We start from the raw sequence: 11,038 nt of genomic DNA on the forward strand, positions 1-11,038 counted from the left end.
CTAGTATGTTTGTGTTTTCATTTCATTAAACAGTGGCATGAAAGGCACTCTAATGGACATCCAACGCAACCCCTTCACTTTTCTTTTTTTAATCTTTAGACTTAAGTTTTATTTTAAGAGATCATCTCCATTTTCTTCTGTACTAATCTTAACAGGTATCCTCCTATTTGGTCAGATTTATCCTTTATCAGCTAAAGCATTAAATGATGACAATCTTTCAATCCTTAAGAATGTTGTATTCATTATATTTGATTATTTAGCCTTCTCATGGAGGGGAAAAAAAAAAAAAGCCCAGGAATAAACCTTTATACTATCCACCTGCAGGTCCTGCAACACAATTTTAACAAAAGTTTTATTGATATTTGGACAATTTCTATGATGTGGGCAGAGACAGTAACAAGAGTGATGTTAATGTGGCAGTCTTTTTTTGTCAAGAACTATGATCTTTAATTCAGTGTTCAATCCATTTCAGTATCTGATTTCTATCATTCTGGTTCTTCTGGATTATTGCTGGACAGTGTATACACTATTTCTTCTCTGTAAGATGCTATGGCTTCTTCATAAAGAACTTGAAAATTTTCACACTGAGTATTGTCTTGTAGTTTCTTCTCACTATAAACCCTTGATTAGATTCATTTGTGCAATACACTATTTTCAGCACAAAAACTGTATGAAACCAGCCTTCAGGGAAGAAATCACTACCATGGTAATCAACACCTCTACCTTCTTTCATTTGGTTTTCTAACTCACCAACAACTGTATCTTCATCTAAAATGGGATAATCGTACTTTTCATCAGAGCCACCATATAATTGCCCTTCTTTAGCTAAGTAACCCACGTCACTGTATTTTAGTCCTGATCCTGACCCAAGTTCTTTGCCTCGTATGGTTTCCCCAACCTCAGGTGTACCAGTGAGCAGATGTTTAGCAGCAACATGGTCCTCACCACAATGGCTCCACAACACCTTCACTTTTTTTTTTTTTTTTTTTTTTAATCATCATTTTATTGAGATATATTCACATACCACGCAGTCATACAAAACAAATTGTACTTTCGATTGTTTACAGTACCATTACATAGTTGTACATTCATCACCTAAATCAATCCCTGACACCTTCATTAGCACACACACAAAAATAACAAGAATAATAATTAGAGTGAAAAAGAGCAATTGAAGTAAAAAAGAACACTGGGTACCTTTGTCTGTTTGTTTCCTTCCCCTATTATTCTACACATCCATCCATAAACTAGACAAAGTGGAGTGTGGTCCTTATGGCTTTCCCAATTCCATTGTCACCCCTCATAAGCTACATTTTTATACAACTGTCTTCGAGATTCATGGGTTCTGGGTTGTAGTTTGATAGTTTCAGGTATCCACCACCAGCTACCCCAATTCTTTAGAACCTAAAAAGGGTTGTCTAAAGTGTGCGTAAGAGTGCCCACCAGAGTGACCTCTCGGCTTGTTTTGGAATCTCTCTGCCACTGAAGCTTATTTCATTTCCTTTCACTTCCCCCTTTTGGTCAAGAAGATGTTCTCCGTCCCACGATGCCGGGTCTACATTCCTCCCTGGGAGTCATATTCCACGTTGCCAGGGAGATTCACTCCCCTGGGTGTCTGATCCCACGTAGGGGGGAGGGCAGTGATTTCACCTTTCAAGTTGGCTTAGCCAGAGAGAGAGGGCCACATCTGAGCAACAAAGAGGCATTCAGGAGGAGACTCTTAGGCACAAATATAGGGAGGCCTAGCCTCTCCTTTGCAGCAACCGTCTTCCCAAGGGTAAAACTTATGGTAGAGGGCTCAACCCATCAAACCACCAGTCCCCTATGTCTGTGGTCATGTTAGCAACCATGGAGGTGGGGTAGGCGAATACCCCTGCATTCTCCACAGGCTCCTCAAGGGGGCACTACATCTTTTTTTTTTCCTTGTTTTTCTGTTTTGTTTTTTTTTTTTCACTTTCCCTTCTTTTTTAAATCAACTGTATGAAAAAAAAAGTTAAAAAGAAAACAAACATACAATAAAAGAACATTTCAAAGAGACCATAACAAGGGAGTAAGAAAAAGACAACTAACCTAAGATAACTGTTTAACTTCCAACATGTTCCTACTTTACCCCAAGAAAGTTACCTAATATAGCAACATTTCCGTGAACTTGTTCCTACTATATCCATCAGAAATTAACAGACCATAGTCATTTCTGGGCATCCCCAGAACGTTAAATAGCTTATCTGTTCTTCTTGGATTATTGTTCCCCCTTCCTTAATTGCTCTCTACTGCTAGTTCCCCTACATTCTACATTATAAACCATTTGTTTTACATTTTTCAAAGTTCACATTAGTGGTAGCATATAATATTTCTCTTTTTGTGCCTGGCTTATTTCGCTCAGCATTATGTCTTCAAGGTTCATCCATGTTGTCGTATGTTTCACGAGATCGTTCCTTCTTACTGCCACGTAGTATTCCATCGTGTGTATATACCACATTTTATTTATCCACTCATCTGTTGAAGGATATTTGGGTTGTTTCCATCTCTTGGCAATTGTGAATAATGCTGCTATGAACATTGGCGTGCAGATATCTGTTCGTGTCACTGCTTTCCGATCTTCCGGGTATATACCGAGAAGTGCAATCGCTGGATCGAATGGTAGCTCTATATCTAGTTTTCTAAGGAACTGCCAGACTAAATTCCAGAGTGGCTGAACCATTATACAGTCCCACCAACAATGAATAAGAGTTCCAGTTTCTCCACATCCCCTCCAGCATTTGTAGTTTCCTGTTTGTTTAATGGCAGCCATTCTAACCGGTGTGAGATGGTATCTCATTGTGGTCTTAATTTGCATCTCTCTAATAGCTAGTGAAGCTGAACATTTTTTCATGTGTTTCTTGGCCATTTGTATTTCCTCTTCAGAGAACTGTCTTTTCATATCTTTTGCCCATTTTATAATTGGGCTGTCTGTACTATTGTCATTGAGTTGTAGGATTTCTTTATATATGCAAGATATCAGTCTTTTGTCAGATACATGGTTTCCAAAAATTTTTTCCCATTGAGTTGGCTGCCTCTTTACCTTTTTGAGAAATTCCTTTGAGGTGCAGAAACTTCTAAGCTTGAGGAGTTCCCATTTATCTATTTTCTCTTTTGTTGCTTGTGCTTTGGGTGTAAAGTCTAGGAAGTGGCCGCCTAATACAAGGTCTTGAAGATGTTTTCCTACATTATCTTCTAGGAGTTTTATGGTACTTTCTTTTATATTGAGATCTTTGTTTCATTTTGAGTTAATTTTTGTGTAGGGGGTGAGGTAGGGGTCCTCTTTCATTCTTTTGGATATGGATATCCTACTATCCCAGCCCCATTTGTTGAAAAGACCATTATGGCTCAGTTCAGTGACTTTGGGGGCCTTATCAAAGATCAGTCGGCCATAGATCTGAGGGTCTATCTCTGAATTCTCAATTCGATTCCATTGATCTATATGTCTATCTTTGTGCCAGTACCATGCTGTTTTGGCAACTGTGGCTTTATAATAAGCTTCAAAGTCAGGGAGTGTAAGTCCTCCCACTAGGTTTTTCTTTTTTAGAGTGTCTTTAGCAATTCGAGGCATCTTCCCTTTCCAAATAAATTTGATACCTAGCTTTTCCAAGTCTGCAAAGTAGGTTGTTGGAATTTTGATTGGGATTGCATTGAATCTGTAGATGAGTTTGGGTAGAATTGACATCTTAATGACATTTAGCCTTCCTATCCATGAACATGGAATATTTTTCCATCTTTTAAGGTCCCCTTCTATTTCTTTTAGTAGAGTTATGTAGTTTTCTTTGTATAGGTCTTTACATCTTTGGTTAAGTTTATTCCTAGGTACTTGATTTTTTTAGTTGCTATTGAAAATGGTATCTTTTTCTTGAGTGTCTCTTCAGTTTGTTCATTTCTAGCATATAGAAACATTCCTGACTTATGTGCATTAATCTTGTATCCCGCTACTTTGCTAAATTTGTTTATTAGCTCTAGTAGCTGTATCGTTGATTTCTCAGGTTTTTCTAGATATAAGATCATATCATCTGCAAACAATGACAGTTTTACTTCTTCTTTTCCAATTTGGATGCCTTTTATTTCTTTGTCTTGCCGGATTGCCCTGGCTAGCACTTCCAGCACAATGTTGAAAAACAGTGGTGACAGCGGGCATCCTTGTCTTGTTCCTGATCTTAGAGGGAACGCTTTCAGTCTCTCACCATTGAGTACTATGCTGGCTGTGGGTTTTTCATATATGCTCTTTATCATGTTGAGGAAGTTTCCTTCAATTCCTACCTTTTGAAGTGTTTTTATCAAAAACGGATGTTGGATTTTGTCAAATGCTTTTTCAGCATCTATTGAGATGATCAATTGATTTTTCCCTTTCGAGTTTTTAATGTGTTGTAATACATTGATTGTTTTTCTTATGTTGAGCCATCCTTGCATGCCTGGAATGAACCCCACTTGGTCATGGTGTATGATTTTTTTAATGTGTCTTTGGATTCGATTTGCAAGTATTTTGTTGAGGATTTTTGCATCTATATTCATTAGGGAGATTGGCCAGTAGTTTTCCTTTTTTGTAACATCTTTGCCTGGTTTTGGTATTAGATTGATGTTAGCTTCATAAAATGAGTTAGGTAGTGTTCCATTTTCTTCAATGTTTTGAAAGAGTTTGAGTAAGATTGGTGTCAGTTCTTTCTGGAAAGTTTGGTAGAATTCCCCTGTGAAGCCATCTGGCCCTGGGCATTTATTTGTGGGAATATTTTTGATGACTGATTGGATCTCTTTGATTGTGATGGGTTGGTTGAGGTCTTCTATTTCTTCTCTGGTCAGTCTAGGTTGTTCATATGTTTCCAGGAAATTGTCCATTTCTTCTACATTATCCAGTTTGTTGCCATACAGTTGTTCATAATATCCTCTTATAATTTTTTTTATTTCTTCAGGATCTGCAGTTATGTCACCTTTTTCATTCATTATTTTGTTGATATGGGTCTTCTCTCTTTTTGATTTTGTCAGTCTAGCTAGGGGCTTGTCAATCTTGTTGATCTTCTCAAAGAACCAACTTTTGGTGATATTTATCCTCTCTATTGTTTTTTTGTTCTCTATGTCATTTATTTCTGCTTTAATCCTTGTTATTTCTTTTCTTGTACTTGGTTTAGGATTGGTTTGCTGTTCATTTTCTAGCTTCTTCAGTTGATCCATTAGTTCTTTGATTTTGGCTCTTTCTTCCTTTTTAATATATGCGTTTAGTGCTATAAATTTCCCCCTTAGCACTGCTTTTGCTGCATCCCATAGGTTTTGGTATGTTGTGTTCTCATTTTCATTTGTCTCTACATATTTAGCAATTTCTCTTGCTATTTCTTCTTTAACCCACTGATTGTTTAGGAGTGTGTTGTTTAACCTCCAGGTATTTGTGAATTTTCTAAGTCTCTGATGGTTATTGACTTCTAATTTTATTCCATTGTGGTCAGAAAATGTGCTTTGAATAATTTCAATCTTTTTAAATTTATTGAGGCTTGATTTATGTCCCAGCATATGATCTATTCTGGAGAAAGTTCCGTGAGCACTAGAAAAGTACGTGTATCCTGGTGATTTGGGATGTAATGTCCTGTATATGTCTGTTAAATCTAATTCATTTATCAGATTGTTTAGGTTTTCAATTTCCTTATTGGTCTTCTGTCTGGTTGATCTATCTATAGGAGAGAGTGATGTGTTGAAGTCTCTCACAATTATTGTGGAAACATCAATTGCTTCCTTTAGTTTTGCCAGTGTTTCTCTCATGTATTTTGTGGCACCTTGGTTGGGTGCATAGACATTTACGATTGTTATTTCTTCTTGCTGAATTGCCCCTTTTATTAGTATGTAGTGGCCTTCTTTGTCTCTCAAAACATCCCTGCATTTGAAGTCTATTTTATCTGAGATTAATATTGCTACACCTGCTTTCTTTTGGCTGTAGCTTGCATGAAATATTTTTTTCCATCCTTTCACTTTCAGTTTCTTTGTGTCCCTGTGTCTAAGATGAGTCTCTTGTATGCAACATATTGATGGTTCATTTTTTTTGATCCATTCTGCGAATCTATATCTTTTAATTGGGGAGTTTAATCCATTTACATTCAACGTTATAACCGTGAAGGCATTTCTTGAATCGGCCATCTTATCCTTTGGTTTATGTTTGCCATATTTTTCCCTCTCTCTATTAATTTCCTTTATTGTACCCATACCGAATCTCTTTAGTACTGAACCTTTTTCCAAGTCTCTCTGTCCTTTCTTTGTTTCTCTGTCTGTAGGGCTCCCTTGAGTATCTCCAGTAGGGCAGGTCTCTTGTTAGCAAATTCTCTCAGCATTTGTTTGTCTGTGAAAAATTTAAGCTCTCCCTCAAATTTGAAGCAGAGCTTTTCTGGATAAAGTATTCTTGGCTGGAAATTTTTCTCACTCAGAATTTTAAATATATCGTGCCACTGCCTTCTTGCCTCCATGGTGGCTGCTGAGTAGTCACTACTTAGTCTTATGCTGTTTCCTTTGTATGTGGTGAATTGCTTTTCTCTTGCTGCTTTCAGAACTCGCTCCTTCTCTTCTGTGTTTGACAGTGTGATCAGTATATGTCTCGGAGTGGGTTTATTTGGATTTATTCTATTTGGTGTTCGCTGAGCATTTATGATTTGTGTATTTATGTTGTTTAGAAGATTTGGGAAGTTTTCCCCAACAATTTCTTTGAATACTCTTCCTAGACCTTTACCCTTTTCTTCCCCTTCTGGGACACCAATGAGTCTTATATTTGGACGTTTCATATTATCTATCATATCCCTGAGGTCCATTTTGATTTTTTCAATTTTTTTCCCCATTCTTTCTTTTATGCTTTCATTTTCCATTCTGTCATCTTCCAGGTCACTGATTCGTTGTTCAACTTCCTCTAGTCTTGTACTATGAGTGTCCAGAATCTTTTTAATTTGGTCAACAGTTTCTTTAATTTCCAGAAGATCATCCATTTTTTTATTTAGTCTTGCAATGTCTTCTTTATGTTCTTCTAGAGTCTTCTTGATTTCCTTTATCTCCCGTACTATGGTCTCATTGTTCATCTTATTTCTTTGAGTAGCTGCTCTAGGTGCTGTGTCTCTTCTGGTCTTTTGATTTGGGTGCTTGGGCTTGGGTTATCCATATCGTCTGGTTTTTTCATATGCTTTATAATTTTCTGTTGTTTTTGGCCTCGTGGCATTTGCTGAACTTGATAGGGTTCTTTTAGGGTTTGTAGACCTATTGAAGTCCTTATCTCTAATTTATCAGATCTACAGCTTTGCGGAGTACACTTTCTCTAACTAACCAGCAGGTGGCGTCCACGAGCCACCTGTTCTCCACAAGCCAGTTCTCCCCTGCTTAGCCTTTTTGGTGAGTGGGGGAGTGAGTCTTGTGGGGCCCAATTGGTGTACCAAGCTTGCGTGTGTAGTTGGTGTTGCCTGCCCTGTATGTGGGGCGTGTTTCTTGGCAGTCGGGGAGGGGGTTGGCCCTAACAATAAAATCTCCCTGGTTATCCTGGAGTTTTAAAGCTGCTGCAATAGTCTAATCCTTCAGTTCAGTCCTGCCACAGTTTGTCTCTGCCACTGACCCACAAGTCCTTGGTATTGGCGTATGGCTCCTGAGATTTGCAAGTGGTCCCCTCTTCCAGGCTGTGCACCCCGGGTCCTCTGTTGAGGGATGACTGTGCTGTCACAGGTGAGTGCCGTCCCTCCAGGGCAGTTCTGGGCTGCTGGGCTGTGTAGGGAGGCTCCCAGTCTGGTCAAATGATGGCTGAATGGGGCTTTGTTAATTCACACTGCTCCACCTTCCCAACTCTGGGACAATCAGCTGAGGTTGCAGGGAAAGCTAATGTCCACGCCCAGTTTTGTGGTGTGTGCCTGTTATTTGAAGCACTTCCGTCACACTGGGTTGTCTGGGGCAGCTCTGGGTTATGGGGCTGGCGATGGGCAGGAGTGTTTCCTGTCCACCAGGATGGTGGCTGTGAGCGGACACCCCCCTTTTCTTGGGAAGTTGTGGTGTTTAGTGAATTTTCTCAGCCACTGGATTATTGCCTTTTGTCTCAGAGCTCTCTTAGTTCTGCTCTTGACTTGACCTGCCCAAATTGCAAGTCTTTGAAGCTTTCTGTATTGGGCTTCTTAGAGTAATTGTTTTAGAAAAAGAAAAAAGGATTAAAAAAAAAAAAAAAAAAAAAAGGGCCCTCCTCAGAGATCTAATGGGTTATTGAAATGCTAATAGACAAAGCAACCAGGGCCATTAAGGAAAGGTCCATAGGGCAGAGAGATCAGCTTTTCTTCGGGATTTGCATATGCGCCTCAAGGCCTGAGCTCCGCCCTTCCCCTTTCTGTGTTCACCAGAACTCCAAAAATCCTCTGCTTTTATTTTGGAGTTTTTCGTGTTGTTTTTTTTTTTTCTATGCCTGTCTCCTCTCTGCTGGGCTGGCAGCTCTCAGATTCTCTGGTGTCTGGTCTCAGTCTATCTATGGTTGGAGTATGGATCAGTAGAATGGGTTTCCGATAAGGGCTACCACTGCAGTTCTCCCTTCTCCTTCCCGGAGCTGGCAGCCCCTCCTCCCACGGGACTGAGCCTGGCAGGGAGGGGCGTGGGTCCCCTGGCCGCAAAAAGTTACAGATTTCGCTGGTCTCAGCAGTTCGACATTTTCATGAGTGTTGTATGAAGTATGCCCAAAGACAGATTGCTCTGTGGTGTCCAGTCCACGCAGTTCCTGGCTTTCTACCTACTTTCCTGGAGGAGTAACTAAAACTTACAGCTCACCAGTCTCCGTCAATGAGCTTTTAAATTCAAGAATGGTATTACTCTTTCCTTAAATTCCAAGTGAGATCACTAAACATTTACTGATTTTCCATGTAATTGGTTAAGATTTTTAGTTGTAAGTGTTAAGAATCTCGAACTAGCTTAAGTGAAATGAATGAATGAATGAATGAAGGCAGGCAGGCAGGCTCATAGAACTAGGAAGTCCAGGAGCGGTTGTTTCAGTCATGGCTGGTTACAGCCTCAAAATTACAGTGAAGATTCTGTCTCTCCATCTCTAGGAAAGACTTTTTCCACAGGTAGGGCACCTCCAGACTCACATCCTGTCAGCTTAGCAACCACAACAGTACATGTAAACTTTTCCCCATAGTTCTAAAAGAATTATGAAATACTAGGCCTGACTTATGGAACCTCACTTGGAATTTGCCATTGGAAAGAGGGGTTTATTAGTAGGGGGAGAGACTAAAGAGATATGGAATAGTTAAGAAAAAATAGTAAAAAAAATCTATATATTGGGTCTTTTTCAGTTGTTAGTCAGATATGATTAATAACAAGCACTACCTCAAAGAAAACTATTCCAAATAATATCAAGATATTTCAAGATTCTTTAAATGAAGCTCCTTAAATTGCAAAATAAATAAATTAAAAAATAAAAATCCAAGCTTTCCATTTATAATATAAAAATTTAAAGCAAAGCCATAAAGTAGAAAACATCAACATCATTAAACCTTCTTGAGTAGTTTCATTTGTAAGAGCACTAGAAAAACAAAAATATAAGATCATTTAGACAATTCATTTGTTATCATGTAATCACTTGGCCTGATCAGGAATAAACTTTCAAGCATTAATAATTCAGTCCATTCCCAAATAGTAAGAATTTCTAACATATTATAAATTATCTATCTATACAAGTAGTCTTTATTTTGAAAAATGCCCCTTGTTGTTCTTTACATTTTTATTGTAAAACATCTGAAGTTAATAGCATGTAGTTCTTATTTCAGGGTTTATGTCAGATATTTCATACACATGCTTAATTTACTAAACACAGATCAATTTCTTCCTGAATCTGAGTGTCATGGAGGAATCAAGATTTGAACTCAGGTCTATCTCCAACACCTATCCTCCTGCTGTTATTATGTACTACCTCAGGTCACAAGCAAGCCCACTCCTGCCATCCTGGTACTATATCAGATATTTATCAGGCATGTCCTTAAAGGAATGAGAATTCAGTCATTTAAGATAATAGTCAGTCATTTAATCAAAGATATCAGAATGTTTATACACTGACATAACTTATTTTGGAAGACTGATTCCAATGATGCCTGGCATTGCTCAAAAGATTTTTTTTTTGGTAACATTTCCTTTGCCTTCAGAATAAAGATCAAAGGATTGACTTTGGGAGACTGTCACCTTAGGTAAATTCTCAGGGTTTATTAATAATAATAGTAATGTTTTTCAAAGTTGTGGCAATTAAATGAGAAAGATATTAAAACACTGTTAACTATGCAGTACTATCCTAATAAATGGTAAAAATATAACCAGTTTACAAGTTATGTAAGAAATCTAGTAAGTTCTCTGACCAAAGCACTGTGCATTAGTGTATCAACTTTATACTTGACTCTGAACAAGTTCTGGAGCACTCCCAATATGAAAATGTATGATCAAAAAGGGCATATCTGACATAACTAAAGTCTCTTCCCAGCTCTTTTTTTCTCTTATACCAAGTATTTTATTGTATGCTGTTCCCAGTGTATATAAAGTAATTACCCACGTGAAATAGAAACTCATGAAAATTCAGAGAGATAGACGTTAAGGACTGACAGAAGTAGAAATTTGTATACTATGGCACCTGTACTACAGGGATAAGGTTTTGTATAGGCTTCAAATTTAGCCCTCCTTTGAATATTCACTGATTCATGAAAAGTGATTTAGAAAACCTTTGAAAGATTCATTTTACTACAAAAAGGAGCAGACTTTCTGGGATCTGAAAGGATTTGTACTTGAAGATACTCTAGTCAGAAGGGGATCACGTTAAGCATTCTGCAGACAGAACTGTTTCAAATCTGCAGCTGCCCGGGAAACCTTTACACGGTTGAGCCCAGCCTCCAGCTGGAGCTGCTGAACCACTTTCTTCATAGTGGCAACGCTGGAGGAACCAGACATGGCGCATACAAAAACAGAGCAACTTGTCGGACCGTCAGTGGGTCAGTCTGTCTTTCCCTAGCTCTTAAGGCAATTCTCAAAAGAGATGCCAGTATCACTGAAA

At 38.4% G+C, this 11,038-nt stretch overlaps 2 pseudogenes; both read right to left on the reverse strand.

The window, feature by feature from the left end:
- Positions 1-430: 430 nt before the first annotated feature.
- LOC119518599 lies at positions 431-9,140 on the reverse strand (annotated as a pseudogene).
- A 1,588-nt stretch (positions 9,141-10,728) lies between these two features.
- On the reverse strand, positions 10,729-10,935 carry LOC119538841 (annotated as a pseudogene).
- Between the last annotated feature and the right edge of the window lie 103 nt (positions 10,936-11,038).

This window comes from Choloepus didactylus, chromosome 1, assembly GCF_015220235.1.
Source record: "Choloepus didactylus isolate mChoDid1 chromosome 1, mChoDid1.pri, whole genome shotgun sequence".
NCBI lineage: Eukaryota > Metazoa > Chordata > Mammalia > Pilosa > Megalonychidae > Choloepus > Choloepus didactylus.